The sequence below is a fragment of the Panthera uncia genome (assembly GCF_023721935.1).
Source record: "Panthera uncia isolate 11264 chromosome A3 unlocalized genomic scaffold, Puncia_PCG_1.0 HiC_scaffold_12, whole genome shotgun sequence".
Taxonomy (NCBI): Eukaryota; Metazoa; Chordata; class Mammalia; order Carnivora; family Felidae; genus Panthera; species Panthera uncia.
Window position 1 is genome coordinate 26,548,163 of NW_026057579.1, and position 25,031 is coordinate 26,573,193.

General features: G+C 46.0%; 1 protein-coding gene and 1 pseudogene across 1 annotated transcript in view; one reads left to right on the forward strand and one right to left on the reverse strand.

Moving 5' to 3' along the window:
• The window catches only part of KCNS3 (potassium voltage-gated channel modifier subfamily S member 3), a 39,085-nt gene extending 14,352 nt beyond the window's left edge, over positions 1-24,733 (reverse strand). The window contains exon 1 of the mRNA XM_049652486.1: positions 24,559-24,733. The gene's annotated coding sequence lies outside the window, so the exon portion shown is untranslated. The remainder of the gene's footprint in view (positions 1-24,558) is intronic.
• On the forward strand, positions 15,329-15,636 carry LOC125937647 (10 kDa heat shock protein, mitochondrial-like; annotated as a pseudogene).
• Positions 24,734-25,031: the final 298 nt, after the last annotated feature.

The window sequence follows — 25,031 nt, forward strand, 5'->3', positions numbered from 1 at the left end:
CTATCTCAAACTCAGCAATCTGGGCGTTTTACTGATTAGACCTATATCTTAGAGGCCCATCTCATCTTAGGAAGTGGGTGGTCTTCTCCCCACCACGGAACCATCATCACTCCCACTGGACACATGGATAGAGAGGCATCATCGTCCCAGGACCAGACTCACAATTGCTCTCAGGCTCACAGACTCTCAGATCTTGACTGTAATGGACACTTGGGACTCTCCACAGACCCCAAAGCCAATAAAACCTCCAAAGATAACACGAGGCACTAGAGACAGGGCTGCGGTCATTCACCTCCCACACATAATTTCTTCTGGGAGCATTATTTCCCTAGCTAATTCATCAAGGATATACTTATAAGCCTCTAAATGAATACATTTTAATCCATTTCAGAGACCCAGTTCTGAGTGTGACTGCCCTAATAGAATTAACAGTGCTGCTCTAATTTGAAATCAATTTCAAAGACTGGCCAAATTCGATTTTGCTTTATTTGTCCATTGTTGTATTTCACAGATCAGAAAGGACTACACAAGCTAGATCAGAGTCCTCCAGTTAAAACGTGTGTGTGCGTGTGCGTGTGTGTGCATGTGCGTGTGTATGTGTGTGCGTGTGCGTGGGGGGGGGGCGGGTAAATTTGTATCAAAACAAAAGGACAAATTTACATTTCTCTCTCTGAATAAATTAAAGAAACCACAAAAATGTCCAGTTCCCAACAAGGTAAGCTGTGCCTCATGTTGATACATTCCCATAGATTTATACTAGGATCTAAGCATCCATCCATTGATTTTCATGTTTTCAGATCAATGATATGTCCTACACGGGGCGGGGGGGCGGGAGGCCAGGGGGGACAGGGGCGAGGTGGGGAGGAAGAAGAAAAGATTGATTCCCAGCTTCAGAAAGAAAATGAACGAAGTGCCTCCAGCTACGTCAGTCATCAAACAAGCATTCATTATAGTTTAAGATCGGCCTGGAATTATCCTAGGCACTGGGATTACAAACAAGATGCAGTGGCTGCCCCTCCTCCCCACCCCCCAGGAGCTCCCAGGCCCAGAACCAAATGTAATAAACAAGTAATGGTGTCCCACCAACATCAAGGGGGCAATGGTGAGGGAGCAAAGCAGGAACACACCGGTCCCAACAATGGCCAGAGCAACGCTTCGGTGTGTTTTCACCTCTAATAAAGATAACAAGGAAAGACCCAGAAAAAAAAAATGCACCTCTACCCAAAGGGAATTTCTGAGATGGGACTCTTAGCAGAAGAGGTAGGGAAATCTCAACAGGGATAAATAATATCAATTCAGGAGCTAAAATCTGTCCTTCTCCTCCTTCTCCTTCCCCTCCTCCTCCTCCTCCTCCTCCTCCTCCTCCTCCTCCTCCTTCTCCTCCTCCTTCTCCTCTTCTTCCATGGCCCCCCAGCAACACATCATTGGGTCAACCTCAGATATTTGTGTTCCACTAAAATGCTGCTCTCCCTTTTTTAAAGGGTACAGCACACACATACAGTCTTTCCTTTGCCTACCAGATGCCTTTCCAAATGTAGCACATTTTAAGGGAAGGTAAGATTAATCTGGCTGGGAGATAATTAATTAACTGCAAACCGCTTTGATGTGACTATATTAATTACTGAAGAGAAAAAATTAACAGCACTTCTAAGAAACCCCAAGCATTGCTGAGCATTGGCTCATCACAGAAGGGCTGGCCCAGGGACAGACTGTGAGGTGAGCCAAGTGTATCTTTTTTACAGAAACTGGTACCTAGTGGGGCCCTCCATCAATGTCTGATAAATTACTAACGTCCCGGGCTGCCTTTTCTCTTTCCCTACCCAAACTCAGAATTCTAGTGTTCTGCTTCATTTCCCATCACTATGACTCCTGTCAAAAAAACAAGAACAAAAACAAAAAACAAAACTGGAGTTTTGGAAAAGATATACCAGTCAATACCTCTCAGTGTGAATTTATGCCAATTCACTCTCCTCCTAGGGCATTCACATTCTAAGGGTGACCTTTCCCTTCTAAAATGATAACCAGCACTTTCTGAGTCCAGTACAACATGCCAGGAACCTCCCAGGAGTTTCACACACGTATCACCTTAACCACCGTAAGTGTTAATTGTTGTGACTCCCCTTTTATAGGTAGGACATCGAGGCTCAGGGAAGCTATTTGTCCAAATGCCAGAGCCAGGATTCAAACTCAGGTAAGTCTGCCTGATGTCAATCAGCATAGAAAATCGAGATCCACATCCAGTGGTCAGGGAAAGTGAAGGACTGGGAGAAGTGGGTAAAATATGGCCCAAACCAGCAGGATTTGGGAAAGAAAAATGTGTGCGCTCAACACATTCTCCCCTTCCTGCTTAACAGCCCCACAAAATGGTTCTATCCTCCATGTTCCTACCACCTCTGTCAGAGCCTAACTGTTCAAAAGAAGAGAGTATTGTTTGTGACTTAGCACTGAAGCAGGTTTCTGACTTTGGTGAGTGATTCAGCAGGATTGGGGCAAAACACATCAAGCTCGCTCAGGCATTGCTCGCCTCTATAGAACTCTCTTCGCAGTAAAAAGGGAGATCCTCTCCAGCATCCTTGTGATAGACCCTCCAGCTCACCTAGATTTCCTGGTGGGTTGACCACAGCACTCAGAAATATACAAAATGACTTTCTCCATTATGTAGAGGGAAAAAGTGAAGATCAACTCTTCCATCATCCAGAGAGCTGACATCGAGTCTTGGAACAAAACGAGGAAAATCACATGGACAAGCAGACAGTGCACAGGGGTAATAATAGCTCCCTATGCCCTTCTCTTAAGACTCAAATTAATCTATAAAATCAGTGCCTGAGAGATAAAAGCAGACATTCCAAGTGTCACTGCTGGATAGGTCTGTGTCTTACGGACTTGCACAAATCCTGAGTGTACCTGTTACTGCCCTGCTCCCGTTCTTCTGAAATATTGTCGCCTCCGTGCTACCCACTAGCTGAGAAGCCTCCAGTTAAGGACAATGTTAAAATATCAGTCTTCATGTTAATTATCCCTGTTACACAACGGTGGTTGACACATTTTTATTGAACCAATTCCTCTCCCCCACGGCAATGAGACTAAAGAGTAAATTAATTAAAAGAATCAATATGGATAAGGAAAGGCAGTTGGTCAGCAAGGGAAGCAGAGGAAGAAAGTGCGAAAGATCAAAGTTGGTTGCCGAGAGCCATCCCAGCACTTTCTAAAGGAGGTGTAATCCTGAAGATGTGGCACATTCCAGCCCCGATGGGCACATCTCGCATGGATTTTTAAGTGTCTAGACCTAGAGTTTCAGCTATCATTAGATACCCAAAACCCTCTCCTTTTCAGATTCTAGGCTCCCTGAGGCACCTCCTGGCCATTTCAGTTCCCAGGCACCTTGCCAACGGAGAGCATATGAGCTATGCTGCCAACAACCGTGTCCACTCTATCTGCCGTTTTTATTTATTAGTGGAACGTAATAAGGTGGGAAGAGGTTTATTCACTCAGTTTTCTGTGAGTTCCTATGAGAGTTAATCTGCTAGAGTCTGGTACTCTGAAAGCGAGTTTCTGAAGTTGCCGGGCTGAGAGAGAGCTTGACCTTGACCTGTGATAAGGTCACCAGGTAAAGAGCACCATCAAGCACCATCCTGACAGCCAGCCAGCTTCCCTGGAGACATCCTGACCTTGCAAACTTCTACAGAGTTTATTCACCCTCAACGCTACTGACATTTTGAGGCCAGGTAACCCTCCTGTGGGGGGCTGTGTCATGTACTTTATGATATTTAGCAGAATCCTTGGCCTCTACCCACTAGACACCAGGAGCACATCTCACTTTCCCCTAAGGTCGTGACAACCAAAATTGTCAAATGTCCCCCAGAGAGCAAAACCATCCCCAGTTGTGAACCCCTGCTCTAAGGAGACCTCAGACACCTGTCTGGAAGCTGGGAGTTCAGAAAGCTCAGAATGGCAGATGGTACTAATACTTTGCTGACAGGGGCCAGGGATATTCCCCAGACACTTGTTCTTTTAGAATTCAGTCATGGCATTTCTGGTGTCAGACAAGCGAAACTTTGCAAGTGAGCAAAGATAAAAGGAGGGTTAACCTTTTGTTGAAACTCGAAGCATGCTTCGGGCAATTGGAGTCTGGAGTAAAGGTTAGTGATTTTCTCTGAGAATCTATATGATATTTGCTAACATTTTGGGGGGTAGAACTGACACACAGCACAATGCATTAATATAGTTGGAAAGATGGCTTACTACAGCTCTTCGCAGGTACGGGTCCTCCCGCTGACCAGACCCACTCCTTTGTTTTTTTAAATGTTTATTTATTTTTGAGAGAGAGAGAAAGACAGAGATCAAGCACAGGAGAGACAGAGACAGAAGGGTGCATGCAGTTCAAAGCAGGCTCTATGCTGACAACAGAGAGCCCAACGCAGGGCGCAAACTCACGAACAGTGAGATCATGACCTGAGCCAAAGTCAGAAGCTGAACCAATGGAACCACCCAGGTGCCCCTGACCAAACCCACTCCTGACCAAAGCTCCAATCTTGGAAACTCATCAATGTCCCAGGAAAAGTGCAAATACATGTTAGTTTTATAGTCTCACCACTATTTATCAATCACAGACTAATTTTCAATAAGATCTAAGAGTAATGAAATAATAGGAATAATAACAAAAGGTGAAATTCGATGCTACTCCTATCTTGATTAGCTAATGAGAGTTGTGGTCTGGGGTTTTGCTTAAATAAAATTAAGATATCACAGTCAGTCTGAAATCAGATTTAGTGTCCCAGAAAAATTGTAGTTATACTTAAATCCTATAATCCAAAGAAATCAGAATAATACAACACTTTCCAGTTGATTCAGACAGCAGATTACTAAGAATATCCCTGACTTACTTAGTTTTTCCAAATTATCAAATTTCAAGATATACATTAATATGAGAAATCCTTGAATTAACGAACACTTTTTAAAAATTTTGCTGTGTCCCAAGAAGAAAGTGAAAACTTCTCAGGGTCTAATACATTCAGGGATTAAAAATAAATTTATAAAAAATAAGAATGAAAATAAATTTATACAAGTTCTGGTCTTCAGGGAGGAAACCAGTAAGTGCCTTCCAAAGCAAAGGCTCTAAATTGTACTTGAAAAGTTAATATAAATGATATTTTCTTGGCCATCCAGAATGAGCAAATGCAATACCATCTCCAGAAATCCCTAAGGCTTGAAGCACGGGTAACTAAATACCACTTTCCTCTTCTCAGGTTTTATGTTCCTAGACAACCCTCCCTGGGGAACAGAGGGAGCCAGCAGGCTGCTGCTGAGTCACTGAGTCACCTCCAAAGGCAATCTTCAGAACGGAGAGTAAGGAAAAGCCCTGTGGAAGGGTGTGCACTTCAAAAGGGGGAGAGAAATCTCATGGTCACTGATCCCAGCAAGGTCATCCCCATGTGTTAACAGGGCTCTGGGACCACCCTGAGTGGCCCATATGGCTGCCACTATTCCACCAGACACCCCCACTTGCAGATACCCCCTAAAGCACAACTGGCTGAAATCTGGGGCTCAGGCTGCAGCCAGGTAACAGGCAGGCAAATCAGCCCACCCAGGGGCTTTAGGCCCTGTGCTCTGTCTCATTCGTCCCCATGTTTTCAATGGCTGATGCATCAAGTGTCTGCACTAACACAGTGACAAAAAGAGCAACTCAAAGCGAGCAGTTCTGTAGCGTAGAGAGGGAGAAACATAGCATGCCAGGATAATTGTGATTGGAAACAGGTAAACGGAAACCTTCTGGAGGACACTGTAGCAATTGTGTATTACAAAACTGTGGTTCCACCTCTGAGAATGTATCCTGAGGGAATGAATTAGACAAGTGTGCAAGGATGGGTATCCAAGGATGTTCACTGCATCAGTGGTTACTCATAAGCGTAAAAATTCGAAGGCAAGCTAAACGTCCATCAACAGGGAAATAGTCAGATTAGGAGGTAGCCATGTAATGCTAGTCTGTGGCCATTAAAAACACCAAAATCATAATAATGGAAGGAGGTCCCGTATACTGAATCAGGTGTCTCAACACCTCTGAGTGTTTGCACGTCTGAACCCATTTAATCCTCATGACACTTGAACAGGTAGTATTTTTATTGGATTCATTTTACAGATGGAGAAACTGGTAGATAGAGAAATTAACTAACTCTCCAGGGTCAACAGCTAAGTGATAGCCTCATGGTTTGAATCTGAGCAATAACACTCTAAAGCCATCCTGTTAACTGCAATCAATGCTCTACTACCTCTAGATTCATGAGAAAATCATCAAAATATGCCAAGTAAAAAAGAGAAAATTATAATACAATATAATGGCATGATCTGATCCTTATAAAATATGTCTAACTTTACAAAGTGAAAAAAAATAATCTATAAGAATATACACTAAAATGTTAAATGCATTCTCTCTGGGTGATAGAATTCAGGGTGATTTTTGCTTTCTACTCCGTACCTCTCAACATTGTGTGACTTTCTTTGCAAGCATTAAGAAACACTTGTGTAAACAGTCATTTCTATTTGGAAAATAAACAATTGAAAGTAGGCTTAGGCAGGACTTGGGGAAAGGAAGGGGGGTGGACATCAAGTGAACGTACAGGCTTGGCGGAGGCGGGACCCTCGGCCGATGGACTCCTTGTGAGAATCATAAGCTTCTGCCATAGATCCACATCTGCTTTGTGGCCGGCACTGTCCCAGGGACTACAGAAATCAAAGGACAACATGACTCTTGCCCTCAGAGCTTAGAGTTGCTTAGAAGCGGTTACAGGAGGGTACGTAGGTAAATAAATAAGTGTAGTACAGGCGAGAGATGTCAGGTACCCTGAAGAGAGGTACCAAGAAGGTTCCATGGAAATTCAGAGAAGGTGATGGGTCCCTCTGGGATCGGGAGGTAGGGAGAATGACAGGAATGGGTGGCATTTGAGCTGAGCCTTGAGAGTGGGGTCAGACATAAACAAGTAAAGGAGACAAGTAAGTGTAAAAAGGCCGTTCTCCAAGGAGAGGAAGGAACATACGCAAAGCCGCGGGACTGGAAAGCTTGTGTTACACACAGAGAGCAGAAAATAGTCGAGTCTGGCTAATGGAGCCCTATGACCTAGAGCTATTCATATAGAATATAAAGAACTCTACCTGCACTACCCACACCTTTGTGAGCCAGGAATCACCAAGGTGAGTGATATCCTTTAGGAAAGGAGAAAGGATTACAGGTGACCTTACAGAAAATCTGCTGAAACAGGGACCATAACTCAGGTCTCCTGAACTATTTAGCCACAAGGAACCAGTCAGGGAGACATAAAAAAACAAAAACAAAAACAAAAACAAAAAAACCTCTTGGAGTTATCGTTGTTCCCAGAACATCTCAAAAATTAGAGGCTGGTGTTGGGTACAGCAATCCACCGGCAACTGCAGCGATCAAAGGTGGCAAAGAGTGAACCCCAGTAGTGTCTATGGAAGCACAGACTGATCAGGCCAGAAACGTGGGCAACATTCCATGAATTCACCCACTTCTCTTTTGCACCTCTACTTAACAGAGCAGGAAAGCAGGGGTCAGTAGGGAGAATTCAAGAGGTCCTTGGATTTAGACAGGGGGTGGCAAAAAATCTTGATTTTTCACTGAAGTTAGTAATCCCCCCCTTAAAAATGCAGGCAGTGGCCCAGGGCAATAAGAGCAGTACCAGTGACTTCACCCCACTAGAAATTCCAGATAATTCTGTATCACAGCAGAATTGTTGCAGGCCTCAGAAAATAATCACATAAGTTCATTGTTTCTTTGAAATCACAGTAGTAACAGACCAACTGCTAGGTCATCCTTAAGGAGCTGATAAAGAAGCACACATTATCACTAAATCATAAGGTGGTTTAACTGTTTTGGTAACTGTATGCATTTCCATACAATTGGGTTCCTTTATAGTCTGTGGCTCTTATTTTTTGTATCTGAAAGCACTGTTCTGAAAAGTGGTCCCTAGGCTCCCAGACTGCCAAAGGGGTCCCTGGCACAAAAAGGATTAAGACTCCATTAGCTAGAGATCCTGTTAAAATGTACATCACACCATGTACTCCTGTGTTCAACTCTTCAGTGACTTCCATCTTGCTCAGAGCAAAGCTCCCTTCCTCCATTTTATTTATCTGATTTCACCTCCTTCTCCTTTCTCTCTTTCATTCCCCTTGGCGTACTGGTGTCCATGCTATTCTTTAATCATTCCTGCCTCAGGGCCTTTGCACTGGTTGATCTCTGTCCCTGGAATGCTCTATCCACAAGGGATTGTATGGCTTCCCCACTCTCTTCAGGCCTGGACTCAAATACCTTCCAAATGAGCCCTTCCTCAGTTACCCTACCTAAAATACCCCCCAATGAAACTCCTATCCCCCCACTCCTTGCTATATTTTTTCTCCTTAGCATTTATCACTCCCTAAAATAGACTTAAAGACATATACTCTGGTTTTTTTTATCATATTTATTATTTATTTCCCCACTCAGATATGAGCTCAGTGCAAGCAGGACTTTTTATGTCTTAAATACCACCATAACCCAAGTGCCTATAACCTCGTCTGACACACAGTAGGTTCTTAAAAATGATTTGTTGAATTCATTAGTTAGCATTTGTCACATAGCTTGGCTACTGGCTGCTTCTATCCTATGTCGAATTTTAATGTCTGTCTGTCTACTGTGCTATTGGGAGAAAAGAAAAATCACAGCAAATGTGTTTCTGAAGTTGTGGTCACCACAAAAGAAAGGCAGCTGATTTATCAGCCACTGCAGAAAGAGATGCATTTTCTTCCTTAATAAAAAGGGTTTTCATCAAAGGCGAGATAGACAAGTTCACACACACACACACACACACACACACACACACACACACAATAGGTTATCAGATCAAGTTATATCATAAAACAAATACAAAAAAGTAAATGGGAAAATTGGCACATGGCATACAACCAATAAAAGGCCCGTGAACCCAAGCTGCCAGAGAAGTGATGCTAGTTGATAAGACCATCACACAGATTCCACCTGGCAAACGGCAGGAGGAAATGGACAGCATACAAACACATGAGTAAATGCAGGCAGTAAGTCACCACATGGACACTGCTCAACTTAGCCAGCTCTGCTGAAACGCACAGGGGCCCCTTTTAAGGCACTGTTACTCAGACTAGCAAAAATGCAGGTAGCCCTGGGAAGATCTGCGGCTGGCAGGGCAGCCTTCACAGACGTACAAAGCACCTCATTCCGTTCCACCCCCTGGAGCACTCTGTTTCGGTAAGAACAACCAAAGCAAAGCCTGGATTCCTTGTAGTTCCAAAATGTGAGTCGAGGACAGAGAAAGTACTATTTTATATCACAAAGATCCTTATATGCTCAGCTCACTCACATACTGAAAAATAAAACTCTCCCAACCCCAACTGCCCTTCACAACACAGCTTCTTAAAATCATCGTTTACACTCACCCTTCCTTCCTCTTGTGCAATTCTTGCCCTGACACTCCACGAAGTGTTGTTTTTTTTTAATTTTTTTTTTTTAACGTTTATTTATTTTTGAGACAGAGAGAGACAGAGCATGAACGGGGGAGGGTCAGAGAGAGGGAGACAGAATCTGAAACAGGCTCCAGGCTCTAAGCTGTCAGCACAGAGCCCGACGCGGGGCTCGAACTCACGGACTGTGAGATCATGACCTGAGCCGAAGCTGGCCACTCAACCGACTGAGCCACCCAGGCGCCCCTCCACGAAGTGTTTTTGCTGAGGGCACCTCTGGTTGACTTCTGCACCAGACCTCCATGTCCAAGGCATGTGTCACTGTCCACTTCCCACCTCCCAGCCACCTCCCGGCCCCTCCCAGTTCACTGGTGCCACTTGTCTGACTACTCATTCTTGGCTTCCTGTGGCACACCGGCTTCACCTTCCCAAACCTTAAATCTGGGGTCACAAAATAAAATACCTGCAGGGGCCAGGTGCCTGAAATGAAAAAAAAGAGGACATCCGGCCATGGTGACAAGCTGCAGAGCACCGGCCCTGCTGAAAGGGGACTGCTGTCCCTTGTTTGTGCACATCAGGTAGTCGGATTGCCCAGTTTGCCAAGAACACCCACAAATCTTGTTTTTATGTGAACTTTCCCAATTTTCTAAATGTTGGCAACTATTGGTTTTAATGTTTTACTGCTGTGAGCCAAATCAAACAAATCTGTAGCCGGATACAATCTGCAGGCCTCAGATTTGGGTCACTGCAGCCCCAGGGGCTCCTCGTATCCCTCTACTCTCCCTGGGAATTGCATTATCTCCAACCCGGATCTCCCCACTACATTTCAAACTCTTGTAACTGCCTACTGGACGTGTCCATTAGAATGTCCCATTGGGACCTTAAAATAAACATGTCCACACTTCCCTTCATCCTCTATTCCCCAACATTTCTCAAATTCCTTTCCTTTCCTTGTCCCTCCCGCCTCTGCTTTAATTCAGACACTCAGTATTTTTCCATGGTTTATTACAATACATTTCTTAGTATCTTCCCTGCCTTAGACCTCCCCCCATCCCCTACCTTTTTGTCCATCTCAAGTTCACACTACCTTCTAAAATGTGCAGGCTTAAAGTCCTCTGATAGCTCCCTTGCCCTTCAGAATAAACTGGTTCCAGATTGCTTGAGTCTGAATCCCAGCTTCAACAGCACTAGCTGCGCAACCTTGAGCAAATCACTGAAGTTCTCTGAGCCTCTGTTTTTTCATTTGTGAAACATGGATACTAAGTATCACACACCACATAGAGCCATCATGAAGTTTTAAAATGAGAATAAGGGCACCTGGGTTGCTCAGTTGGTTGAGGATCCGACTTCAGCTCAGGTCATGATCTCACGGTTCATGGGCTCGAGCCCCACATCGGGCTTTGTGCTGACAGCATGGAGCCTGCTTTGGATTCTCTGTCTCCCTCTCTCTCTCCCCCTTCCCCGCTCACGCATGTGTACATGCTCTCTCTTTCTCTCTCTCTCTCTCAAAAATAAACATTTAAAAAAGAAAGAAAATCTTTAAAAATGAGATAATAAAAATAAAGCTGTCTGTGCTTAGTGCATAGTAAGTGCTCAATCAAATGTTAGCTGTCATTATGTTTCCTCATCCATTATCCTCACATTCCACAACCCAACTCAACTCTAGGACTATAAAGAATTACCTGAAATTCTCCAAAAGTACCCCCAACTTCTCACTTATCTATCTGCTCAGAATGCCCTTCAAGACTCATATTCTCTATCATATTCTCCAGAACCGAGCCTTGACCCCAGATCTCTCTCTACCCTAAAACCAGCCACTGGCCCCCTCCGCCATTGCCCCCTCCGTTGAGTATTTAACTTGCTAACCTGGAGTAGAACAATTTCCCAGAAGCCTCCACCACAGCACTGGGAGCCCCACAAAGGCAGGGCCTATTTTTTCTTAACCTTTGCATCCTTAATGCCTAGCAGGAAACAATGAATGAGTGGACGAACTTCTTTAATCCCCAAACCAACCCAGAAAGGCTGGCATTATTATGATCCGCCATTCTGGATGAGGTTCAGAAGTGTTAAGCACACAGGAGAGACAGCGAGCCCAGTGCCCGAGCCCAGCTTTCCTGGGGAGGCCCGTGTTGGGGAAGCTGCTCACACTTTGCTCCTCTTGGCGGTGCTCTGCTGGCTGTCTTTCCACACGAGGCTCATGTCCTTAAAACTAACTGTACTTCTGTCTTATCTCCCTAAATAAGTGTGGGACGACAAAGACGAGTTTTCATCGACTCATGCTCTTTCCACCAAGAGCTTCAAAATATCTACAAAGTCGTTGTAGATACACGCAATCAGTAAAAGAGTCAAATTTTTTCCTGTGCTTACCTCTATGAAGTGTGTACACTCAGTCTTCTTTACAGTCTCCATTACAAAAATAATCTCTAGTAAGCCCTTATATGGAGCTTACTTTGTACCAGGCGCTGCTTTAAGTATTTTATCTACCTTAAGGTAGATGCTATTATTATCCCCACTCGGCAGATGAGCAACTGAGGCCAGAGAGGTTAAATAACTTTCCCACCATAAGGGGCAGAGCTGAGATTCAAATTTGTAGATAAGAGCAGAGGCTGTACCTGGCCTGCCAGGATTTGAAACTCAGTTGTGCCAACTTCTAGTTGCATCCTTGGGTAAATTATTAAAATCTCTTAGATGTTTCCTTGTCTGTTGATCGATAGATAAGTACATGATAGACAGATAAATAGATAGATAGATAGATAGATAGAAATGGTATAGATAGAACAAGAAATATAATTTCACTTAAGATAAAATGATAATGCCTACCTTAAATTGCTATGAGAATGAAGCGAGTTGATATGTATACACATTCAGAACAGTGCCCAGCACACAATGCAAGTGCTACACAGTGTTCATTATCATTATCATGTGAGTAAGAGCTGGAATTCTACACAGAAATTCTCCTATATCCGTCTGATGCTCTTTTCACTCCGCCAGGTGCACACACCTCAGCGGAACCACCTGCAACACAGGGAAGCCGGCAGGGCCGTCCGCAGGGCCTTGGTCTCCTGTGCCCCTCTCAGTACATCCCTGGCTCCATTTCAGCAAGCACCATCCTTGAGTTCACCCTCCACTCCCCTCTCAAAAGCAGCAGAAAAGGCTACAAGCTTAGCCTTTACACGCCGGTGTGAAATAAGGCCTTTGGATAGTTCCCACATCTATGAGGGTTCTGGGGATACCAGCAGGAGATACTGGTGTTGGCTCACTAAACAGACAGGATTTTTGTCCCAAGGCAATCTGTGGCTCTCAGGGTCAAAGAGAAGTCTGAAAAAAAAGCACACCTGGAAACAAGCAGGAACTGGGGACCTTCTGAGGGTCTGCAAGCAGAAACTACTCCTAAAGGAAAGGTCTGGTCGGGGAGCCACTCCAGAAAGGACACATCCAGCGGCCTCTTCCAACCGGGAGCGCCAGACACATTAGGGCTTTTCCAAAGGATTGTAGAAAAGCGCTTATTGCTGCTGGAAGTAACAGACTGCTTTTGGCAAATCATAACTCCTCAGCACATTCACAACAAACCCAGAGAGCCAAGTGTCTGTTGCTGTAGTAAGCTGCCACAGTGGCTATTTCATGGGGTGAAAAAACAAAAGTTGCATTTAACGTTTTAAAAGATACCGTCAAATAAATACGATAGTTCCTTTAGCATCCAATCCATTATCTGGAAGGTAGAAAGAAATGTTCTTCTTCACAAACATCCACATCCAGCTCCTAGAAGCTATCCTGGGAGGATTTTTTAAAGCTTTCCCCAGGACTGTCTGCTGTGACTAATTCCATACTTCATCAACATGAAAAAAAAATAGAAATAATGAGATTCCCCACACAATGCAAGCCAAAAAGCTTTCAGTTGGACTTGTTAAAATTAGATCTCTCACCTCTCTTTTTTCCAGTTTGTTTCCTAAACGCAATCTCCTCCTTGAGTTTCCAAGTTCTCAAGACAAGGAAGAAAGAGGTGGGGCAGAGCTGGAGGGAGGAAAAGGAGATTCTCTGAAGAGCACGGTATCCATGTGAGAGCACAGCTCAGGACCATGCCCCAGGAGAGAGCTCTGGGCACCACCCCGGGACAGGTGCAGACTTTCCCCAGAGAAGCTGAAAGAATGTCTTCACTCCACAGAAAATAGGAACGAACACTTGAAAAAAGCAAACTTTGTATACCCTGAAGGAAACACTGGATTGCTTTAGCTGATTTTCACACTCAAAATTTTCCATGTCTTGAGTTTCCTACTCAAGTTAGTTTAGCAAGGGGAATTCCAAACAGGTACACGCTAGATCAATTTTGTAGCTTCTGAAAAAGTTAACAACAGAATGGTGCAAACAGAGGTTTTTTTGTTGCTTGTTTGTTACATAAACAAGAGAAAAATCATGTGTCGTCCCCCCCCCCCCAGCTAAGGAGCCACCTAGTTCTTTTATTTGAAATCACAGATAAGCAACACATTGAATTGCTAAAGTTCAAGTTCCTATAACATTTGATGAAAAGAGGCTAAAACAAAGAACATAACAAAAAATTAACTTGGCTGCAGATTTATTCTATAGCAGTAGTTCTCAAAGTGTGGTCAGGGGACCCCTGGGGTTCCTAAGACCCTTTAAAGGGTCCATGAGATAAAAAACTCATTTTCATAATAAACGAAGATGTTATTTTCCTGTTTACTCTCATTCTCTCATAAGTGGCCGAGGAGTTTTCCAGGGAGTATACGATGTGTGAGATCACAGACTACACAGAGAAGCAAGGCTAAGAATCCCCCTGCCTTCCATTAAACCAGACAATAAATACATTTGTAAAAGTATAAAATAATGCTACTCTTGTATTGTTTTTGTTTTGAAAAAAAAAAACAATTTTTCATAAAGATATGTCATTTATATTAACATGTAATGAGATTACTATTATTATTTTAAATGAATTAATAATTAATACTTTAAATTTTAACCTCTTTAAGATTTTATTTTATTTTAAATTTTTATTTTATTTTTTGTGAAACAGAGAGAGACAGAGCACAAGCAGGGGAGGGGCAGAGAGAGAGGGAGACACAGAATCCAAAGCAGGCTCCAGGCTCTGAGATGTCAGCACAGAGCCCGACGCGGGGCTCGAACTCACAAACTGCGAGATCATGACCTGAGCCAAAGTTGGACACTCAACCGACTGAGCCACCCAGGCGCCCCAAGATTTTTGTTTTTTAAGTTTTTTTTATTGTCTATTTTTTTTTTAATTTTTTTTTAACTTTTTATTTATTTTTGAGACAGAGAGAGACAGAGCATGAACGGGGGAGGGTCAGAGAGAGGGAAACACAGAATCCGAAACAGGCTCCAGGCTCTGAGCTGTCAGCACAGAGCCCGACGCGGGGCTCGAACTCACGGACCGCGAGATCATGACCCGAGCCGAAGTCGGCCGCTTACCCGACTGGGCCACCCAGGCGCCCCTTGTCTATTTATTTTTGAGAGAGACAGAGACAGAATGCGAGTGGGTTAGGAGCAGAGAGAGAGGGAGACACAGAATCTGAAGCAGGCTCCAGGCTCTGAACTGCCAGCACAGAGCCCGACGCGGGGCTTGAACTCACAAGCTGTGAGATCATGACCTGAGCCTAAGTCAGATGCTCAGCCGACTGAGCCACCCAGGTGCCCCAGCCAAGATTTTATTTTTTAAGTAATCTCTACACCCAACAGGGGATTCGAGCTCAAAACCTTGAGAACAAGGGTCACATGCTCCACCGACCGAGCCAGCCAGGTGCTCCTAAAATATAACTATTTTAATTTCTAACATATATATTGATAAATGAGAGTACACACTGCAGCAGCCGGAGTGATGGCAGGGCAGGCATTTAGAAAAGTTTCTTTACTTCTTTGACCAAATTTTAGTTGAAAGGAGTGTGTATGAAACTGTAACCAAAGGAGGCATGATGCTTCCAGAAAAATCTCAAGGAAAAAATATTGCAAGCAACAGCAGAAGCCGTTGGATGGGACTCTAAAGGAAAGTGTGGAGAGGTTCACCCAGTTAGTGTGGAAGTTGGACATCAAGGTCTCGTCCCAGAATATGGAGGCACCAAACTAGTTCTAGAAGACAAGGACTTTTTATTTAGAGATGGTGACATTCTTGGAAAGTATGTAAACTAAAACACATTATTGAAACGGTATCGGAGCACCTGGGTGGCTCATTCGGTTAAACATCTGACTTCAGCTTAGGTCATGAGCTCACGGTTCATGAGTTGGAGCCCCGCATCGGGCTCTGCACCGACAGTACAAAGCCTGGCTTGGGATTCTCTCTCTCTGTCTCTCTCTGCCCCTCTCCCCACTTGTGCTCACTCTCTCTCTCTCTCTCTCTCTGTCTCTCTCCAAATAAATTAACTTAAAAAAAATGGTACATGTAAAGCTGCCCATTCATAAGTGAAGTTGTGAAATCTTTCATCATGTAGTATAATTTCTATGTCTCTCTTTTATAATAAACTAATGGTATCCAAAAAATACTGATAGTTATAATTCACACTAACAGGAGCTTTTGGGGGGGGGGGGTTCAATAATTTTTAAGCATGTAAAGAATCTGAGACCAAAACATCTGAGAATGCTATTTTTCATAGGATTGGAATCTCAATTTCTTTTTTTTTTTCCATCAAATTTTTTTTTATTGTGAAAAAATACACAGCACATATAATTTACCATAGTAACCATTTTTAAGGGTACAGTTCAGTGGTATTAAAAGTATTCCTGGGGCGCCTGGGTGGCTCAGTCGTTTAAGCATCCGACTTCGGCTCAGGTCATGATCTCGCGGTTTGTGAGTTCGAGCCCCGCGTCGGGCTCTGAGCTGACAGCTCAGAGCCTGAAACCTGCTTCGGATCCTGGGTCTCCCTCTCTCTCTGCCCCTCCCCTCCTCACGCTCTGTCTCTCTCTCCTTCTCAAAAATAAATAAACATTAAAAAAAATTTTTTTTAAATTCCTAACATGCAACCATCAGTACCTTCTATCTCCCGAACTCTTTGCATCTTGTCAAACTGAAACTCTATACCCAGTTACTACTTGTCTATGGTTTGTCTACTTCTGTGCCATCAGCTGAGCTGCTCACACCAGTGAGCACACCTGTGGGGCACGTGTCTGAGTGCACGGTGTGTGGAGCAGGACCCTGCTGCCAGGGGAGAGAACGGCCACCTCTCTTCTACACCTCCCAATCCTGGAGTTCCAGTACGAACCTTCTAGCTTCCCACCCTTTACAACTTGCCTCTGCATCTATGGGCATTCTGAAACCTAACCCCGGTGTCTAATAAATGCTTACGTAGGATTTATCTCTGAGTGGCGAACCCTACCGTATGAGGGAAGGGCTGTAAAACAGGGCTGGCTTGTGTGATTTTAAATGATGTGTCTGGCTGACAGCAGCGACTGGCCAAAAGCAGCTAAAAGCAAACCCATTCGTTTAGGACCACATGGCACAACTTCATCCTGTACTCTCGGCTTCTAAGCCCCACATAAAGGACACTGGACGAGAAGGCAAGATGCACTAGAGCGTCCACATTTTAAGTCTGGGGGGCACCGGGAGAAGAAAACTCAGTGCCCCTCACCACAAAGATGCACGACACTGACATGTGCTTTTTAATCAGATCAGGAAGTCTGGGGAAACTGCATAAAAGGTGAAGTTCTCAGGCATCATATGAACTTCCATGAGGTTCCTATTTTTGCATATCCAGAGAGCCTATCCTGTAGATTTGTGATCTAAGGAGATGGTGAGAAAAGATGGGCTTATGGAGACCCTTTCACTCTTTGACAGAGATGATTGGTAGATGATCGATAGATTAGATAGATAGATAGATAGATAGATAAAGATTAGGTAGATAGGACACTGCCAAAGATACTTTGAATTTACACATTTAGCCTGGAGGAGGAGAAGAGTCAACCCTGAAATAGCCCCAGGGCTAAATCATGACCAGGCATTGTCTAATCACCAAGAGGAGGAGGGTAGGAAGAGGTTTGAAGTCAGCAGCCTCATGAGGGTACCACACTTAGAATACTGGGAATTTTAAAAACCCACAAGAAAAACACGGCACAGAAGGTATATTTATTGACCTCAAAGACAAGCATACTGATATAACCTTTTGCCAGAACCCAGGCGCCTCCTCTCAGTCCAGACCTTCCAACCACAGTCTGTAGCTACCAAGTTCTCCCAGCCCTCTGGCCAATTAAATTGTTTACCTTAAGTAAATCCCAGGAAATGCTTTTAGGGTCACCTTGGCACGTCAGTCAGGGCTTAAGAAAGCCAGACCCGTCCACAGCAGAATGAAAGTTACACAATGTGGGCATGTTTGGGGCGCCTGGGTGTCAATCGGTTGAGCATGTGACTTCGGCTCAGGTCGTGATCTCATGGTCAGCGAGTTCAAGCCCCGAGATGGGCTTGCTGCTGTCGACCTGTCAGCACAGAGCCCTCTTGGGATCCTCTGCCCCCCTCTCTCCCTGCCCCTCCCCCGCTCATGTTCTCTCTCTTAAAAAAACCAAAAAACAAAACAAAACAAAAAACAGGGTATGTTCAAACCCCAAATTTTAGTCTGCTGGCATTCTTTTATCTCACCACAATAATTACTTCCCAGGAGAGAAGTCAGCATTCCTGAAAGAAGTCATCAGGAAGCAGCAAATGTCTTAACTGATCTGGGGGTAACTTTCAGTTCTATGGTCCTATCTATATTCTCATTCCACACAGCTACAAATTGATCACTTTTTCAAGGCCCCATCAGGCTACCTGTGATGTTCATTCTTGATCTTTAGTCCAGCATATTCTGCTAAACCTGGGTCCCCAGGTATCTCTCCTGAATCTTTTCATAAGATACCCACGGGTAAGGAGGAAGAGTCCACGTGATGAAGAGCAGGTGGTGAGGGATTCCACCGAGACACAGAAAGTTGGCTTAGCCATACCCGGGGCTCTCCACCAGGCCTCACTCCCACATATCTCGGTGGGGCTCGGCATCTCCACACCACCAGGCCTATCACTGGTGTCTCTCCATTTAAGGCAGTTGGTAATCATCAAAGAGCAAATGCTTCGAATCTCACCACAAATGTTCCACATACCCACTCATAGTTCTCCTAATTCAATTTATGAAAACGATCCAAATTAACACATCCGAATGATACGACTGAAGAAAAGTATCCATAGACAGATCGCCTATTTTTTTTTAAATCATAAAATCACCAGGCTGTGAGGAGAACAAGAACAAAAACAAACAGAGAAGGACAAGAGATAAGCTCAAATTTCCCCAGCAGTTAGTGACAAAGCCAGAATAGGATTCACATTTCTTTTTTTTTTTTTTTTTTTTTTTATTTTTTTTTTCAACGTTTTTTTTTTTTTTTGGGACAGAGAGAGACAGAGCATGAACGGGGGAGGGGCAGAGAGAGAGGGAGACACAGAATCGGAAACATGCTCCAGGCTCCGAGCCATCAGCCCAGAGCCCGACGCGGGGCTCGAACTCACGGACCGCGAGATCGTGACCTGGCTGAAGTCGGACGCTTAACCGACTGCGCCACCCAGGCGCCCCAAGGATTCACATTTCTAATCTTCTAGAAGTGCAAGTGCCATATAAGTCCAAGCACAGAGACGTGGACGTGTTGGTTCACTGAGGACGTGGGTGCAGTTCCCTAACCTCGGCCAGGGTGGCTTCCACACAGACGGGCATAGCCTCACACCTCATCCGGCACCTGCTCAGTCTCTCCAGTCCCTTTCACAACCAACCTGCACAGATGTGGCCTCCACTTCCTCCCCTCGCACTCTTTTTCACTCGGTCCGAGATGGCTTTAGGTCCTAACTCTCTGACACTCCAGTCAAGGAGGCTCCCAACTGCCACGCCTGAGCCTCTCCGATCTGTTCTTCACAGGTGATCTTGCAGAAATATGAATTGGCTCCTGATACTCTCCTCCTACAAATCCGCGAGCTCCTTCCTACAGACCCCTGGATAAACTCTCAGGTCCCCAATCTGGCATAAAGGGTGCGGCGTGATCTGCCCTTGTCCTCTCCAGCCTCAACCCAGCCACCCAACCCAGCTCTCCAGAAGTTCCTCCAAGAATCAGTGTGCATCCTTGCCTTCAAAGCTTCACATCCCTCCGCAGCCTGGAATTCTCATTTGATAAACTTCTCATTTGATCAACTCCTGTGCATCCCTCCGAATGAAAAGTCTCTTCCTCAGAAAGGTCTTCCCAGCTCCCACATCTTAACTAGTGCCTTCCCCATCCTTATTCCTCTCTCCTAGGAAGTTGTTTAGAGCACCTGCCAATCCTTAAATGTTTGTTTCCTTTTTTAAAATGTTTTCATCTTATTTTTTTTGAGAGAGAAAGAGAGTGAGAGCATGAGCAGGAGAGGCAAAAAGAGAGGGAGACACAGAATCCCAAGCAGGCTCCAGGCTCTGAGCTGTCTGCACAGAGCCCGACGCGGGGCTCGAACCCACAGACCGCGAGATCATGACCTGAGCTGAAGCCGGACGCTTAACCGACTGAGCCACCTAGGCGCCCCTAAATGTCTGTATTTCTTTGTTTAATATCTGTCTCCCCATCCACCTCCCACCCCTACATGTCTGTTTTTTTTTTTTTTACCACAGCATACTAGCACCTAACAGTGCATAACACTGGGTAAGTACTCCAATCCTTGTGGAATGAATGCTTATACATATTTTTATATGTAAAGAGGATACATATGATTACATAAGTTCATTGTTAAGTCAACATTGATAAGCATCTGCTAGAAGGTCAGCTGAGCTCAGATGATCTGCTCAGGATGATGAGCAAGAGGCTTTCATTCACCAGGGACCTCCTCAAGCACACTGAAGCCAGCTGCTATCAACATTAACTGCTAATCTGTAACATTATTAGCTAAAAGCAGATGTTAGCCCCTTATCATTCAACATGTGTGCAATTAAAGATAATTTTAAAGGGTACCTACTCCAAGCAAACCATGGTGCAAGGCTCTGCAGGATTGCAAGGAGAGCAAGACCCCCTTGCCCACAAAGAAATGATAAGAGAAAGAAAAATGATAAAGGAAGGCAGGGACGGAAATTCTTCTAAGTCAGATTCTACATTTGATTGCACATTCTCAACATTGTTATTGAATTCGTAATTGGGATTTCTCTCCACGTTTCCCATACCAGGCTCCTGAATGCAAAAATAAAACAACAGCAACAAATATTTTCTCCTCCTTCCCTGTGCCTCCTGACTGCCAAGAGCAGTGCCCAAAATCCAGTTTCAGGATGAAATTCACAATCAGCCACCTCCAAGGACCCTCCACATCCACGACCTTACTGGAGAGGCAGACGGATGATGTCTTTGGAGTCAGAAGACCCCTTGCTATGACCAATTCCAAGTGGCTCACTTTGCCTTGTTTTCTTCATCTGCAACTTGGGCTTCCAAACCACTACCTGTCCATTGCTTATCACACTCTGTTACTAGAACTTAAATGAGATAACCCTGCGAAAGTTTCTGCAAACTATAGTAGGCTATACAAATGTGACAGTTTGTGACTTTTATCAGGCAAATATTTAGCATCTTGTATTGACCTGTCTCGTGCTTGTTAATCTTGAGTCTCCAGGTCCACTGTGTGTTCAGGCTCAGAGAACACACATCTTTTATTCTGCCTGCCCTTGGTATCTGCAGTACTGGGCACACAGCACCCACACAATAGATTCTCATAGGTTGGTTACTTATTGGCTTTCTTGACGGATTTGACTCAGAGGACAAAGTGTTCTACGATTTTTCTGGATTTCTCATGGATAAGAAGCACTTTTTCTGGAAATAGCCATAATGTTTACCTAGCCCATGATCTTTATGATCTGTCTTCCTTTTTCCCAATTACATTGGAAAGAAGACTTTTTTGGCAAAAGCCAGAAGAACATTTCTCTAATGCAGTTTTCAAGGTTCCTTCTAAGGATGAGACAGAGGCCAAAAAGTCACTCGGTAACAGCGAGTCACATCTGGTTGGCATAGGGCACAGTGTTGGGGCTGCAGGGATGAACGAGGAGTGCAGAATTTCACAGTCGCTCTGCACCCAGACTGCCAGGGATAAAATCTCGGCTTCACATAGTCCTACTTGTGTGATTTTACACAAGTCATTTCATTTCTCTCTTTTTTTTTTCTCATCTAAAATGGAGTAATAATTGCTACACTTATCGTGGTGAGCATTGTGTGATGTATGGCATTGTGAAATCACTATGTTGTATATCTGAAATTAATATAATATTGTATATCAACTATACTGCAATAAAAATAAATAAATATTTAAAAACTAAAATAGGTAATAATAGACCCCCACCTCCAAAGGTCTCCATCTGGATGAAATGAGTCAATACATAGAGAGCTTTTAGCACAGTGCCTAGTAGAGGGTAATAACAAATATTAGACATCTAGATCCTTGTAGCTAAAAAGACTGAGAGTCAAGAGATGATAAGTGACTTAAGTCCAGGAGCCATAAAGAGATTGAAACCAGGGCTGGACCGCACATCCTTGTGGGTATTTCACCGAAGTGGCACTCTGGAGAATCCACCTTCCAGAAACCTGAGAAGCAAGGGCAGTAAAGACACCCACCTTCCCCTCTGCCTGGAACTACCCTGGATAGCTGCCCCTGCCTGCTAGTGGGACCCCCAAGCCCAGCCTCCTCTTTTGATCTTCCATGGGACTCAGAATATACCTAGAGGGCTCCCACCTAGTGCTGGCTCCCCAGAAACACTGTGATGAAGAAGGAAAGCCTCACTCCCTAATGGGGTTGTTCTGAAGATTAAATGAGATAATGCCTGGAAAAGTGCCGAGAAGAGTAGCTGGCATATGGTATGCAGTCAATAAATGTTCTCTATTAAAAAAAAAAAAAAAAAAAAAAAAGGAGGAGGAAACCCTGTGGTGCCTGCTCTCTCAAAGCTGCACACATTCCAACCCCAAATGCCAGACACAGGGCAGATTGAGATCTCGGGTAGAAGAGAGGGACGCAGAGTCCTGGAAGAATTACAGCAAAGGGCGAAATTCACTTAAGATAGAGGAGGTGTCTGGAGTCCCCATTCTTCCCCATCTTTCTTTAAAAAAACAATAAGGAAGAAGGAAAAATACTTAGCTGGTGCTTTGCTGGCAAACCCAAGCGTCAGAGTATTGGATTTTTAATATTTTAATATTTCTAAACAGAGCGAAGACTGCCTCCACCCCCTACCCTAATTATTTTTATACACTTGACCAGCAAAAGCTTGGCTTTGCGGCACTGATGAATGGGCTTATTCAGGCTGGTTTTCCAGGTAAAAATGGCTCAGACACAAGCCGGAATTAAAACAGATCCCACAAATCTCCTTAGAATATTCACCACCTGCTTTGGATTCAGAGTTCTTAAGCACTTCAGGACCACCTTCTCCTCCCTACCCCAATATTGACAATCCCTAGTTGTGAAAAACACAAATTTAGTATCAGATCAAGAGAAGGAAGGAATCTGGTGGAAAAAAGAAAAGGAAGAACAGAACTAGACTGAGAGCAGAGATTCATGTCGTGCTGCGCATCCCCCAGAGCAGAGCCCAGGGCCTAGCCCAGGGGGAGCTGGTTGTAAAGGCAAAGTGATGAATCCATGCCCCCGCGGAATTTACCACCCAGGGAAGGAGGGAAACCGACATATTACACCAAATTCAACCACAAAATCAACTCCACCCTCTTTCAGCCTGAACTATGTGGGGAAGAGAAGCACCAGGGCATCTCCCTTTAGCAAAGGGGCAGGTGCTCAGGAAAATGCTTGCTTCCTCTTCACCTGCGCAAGGTATTTGCAAGTAGTCTAAAAAGGGGGGAAACCCACACGGTTCTATGCAAATAGTTATGCAAATCACTTAAGCAAATACATGAAAAAGGGAGGGGAAGGTTTCCGATCTGGTTTTCCTCACCTGCCCCACTCTTCAAAGGGTAAGATGAAATACAAAATCCAGGAGCGGGACGAACTTCAAGTCCGCTCTCTATGAAGACTAGGCACAACCCCGCTCCACCCGCTCACGCTCTGGCCTCAAACCAGAGTCCCCAGGTTATTCAGGTGGGTGGAGGCGGTTCTTCGCTGTCCTCCACCCCTGCCACGGGCAGCCGGAGTTAGACTACCGGCTCGGTCTCCCTTGTGGAAATGCGTGTGACAGCAAGGACGCAAAAGGTGCTCCTTTCCCAAAAGACATGGGGAGAGACAGAGCGGGGAAGGCAGGGGGAGGGGGGGACGGGCGGGGAGACCGAGCCCTGCAATGCGAAAGGCTCCCAGCCCGGCTTGCCGCGGCTCCTGCCGGAAGGTCTGGCTTGCTCACCAGCCCATTCACGTGTAGAGGTCCGGCAGCTACCCCGAGGAGCGCGGGAAAGGGAAGTTCCCGACCCCCCACCACCGCTGCAAAACCGAGGAGTCGGCGGGTGAGTCTACATGGGCCCTGCAAGCCCCAAGCGTCTCCCACCCCGAGCGCCCCGGCAGTCCGTGGGCGCAGCGCCGCACCAGGACAAGGGCCCTGGGTGCGCTCTTCCCTGCAACTGTCGCGGGGCGCCTTGCACCGCTGTAGGGCAAAGGGGAGGGGAGGACTGCCAGGAAAGAAGGCGGAGCAGGCGGCCGGGGAAGCACTTACATTCGCCAGGAAAGCGCCTCCTCTCGAGGAAGAGAAGGAAAGGCTTCCCGGCTAAGGAAACGCCCCAGGGATGCCCTACGCAAAGTGCCGCCTTCCCCCCCGCCCCCCTCCGCTCCCCGACTCTCCCGCCTCCGGTCCGTCCTCTACCCCGCAGCTACCCACCCCACGTCCCAAAGAGGATCCTAGATACCCTCCCGAGGCCTTCAGAGGGGCCCAGCCAGTCTCGCCACCCGCAGCTCGAGCAACAGGCGGATCTTTAGGACTACCAGCGACGGCGGGCTCCGAGGACCGGAGGATGAGGGGCGCCGCGAGACAGGCGCCCAGCAGAATGCAAACTCCCTGCGGGCCTAGACCTGCGCGGTCTTGCCCCCGTGACCTGGCCCGCGGGGCTGCTGGGGCAGCAAAAGGTGGGGAAAGTTGCGGGGTCGCACGGGGAAGTCGCCGGAGTGCGCGCGGAGGAGGGGACAGGAGCAGGTACCTGCAGGAGTCCCGGCGCCTCGAGCTCGCTCCGCTTTGCGACGCCGCCTGCCCGCGCTGCAGGAATCAGGCCTCGCCGCGCGGCCCCGCGCCCGCCGCGGCGGCGGCGAGGAGAGCGGGGTGGCCCGCCTGAGTCCGTCGGTCCGTCCCGCCCGGCGGGAGCTAGGCGCCTGGGAGCCGCGAATAGGGCGGGGCGGGGCGGGACGGGGCGGGGCCTGCCGCTCGGCCGCCGCCCCATTGGTCGGGCTTCGGCAGCCGCCTGGCTTCGGGCCCTCCGCCCGCGCTCCCCAGGCGGAGGGCCCGGCGCTCAGACGCCGGCTATTGCAGGTTGCGGGACTCAGGCCGTGCGACCCGCGGATGCACGGAAAGACAGGCGGCCTTGCGGAGCGCGCGCCCCCGCCCAGGCCCGAGTGCAGAGTCACCCCCGGAGCCGCGTGCCCTGTCCGGGTGGGAGCAGGAGCGCGCCCAGTGCCT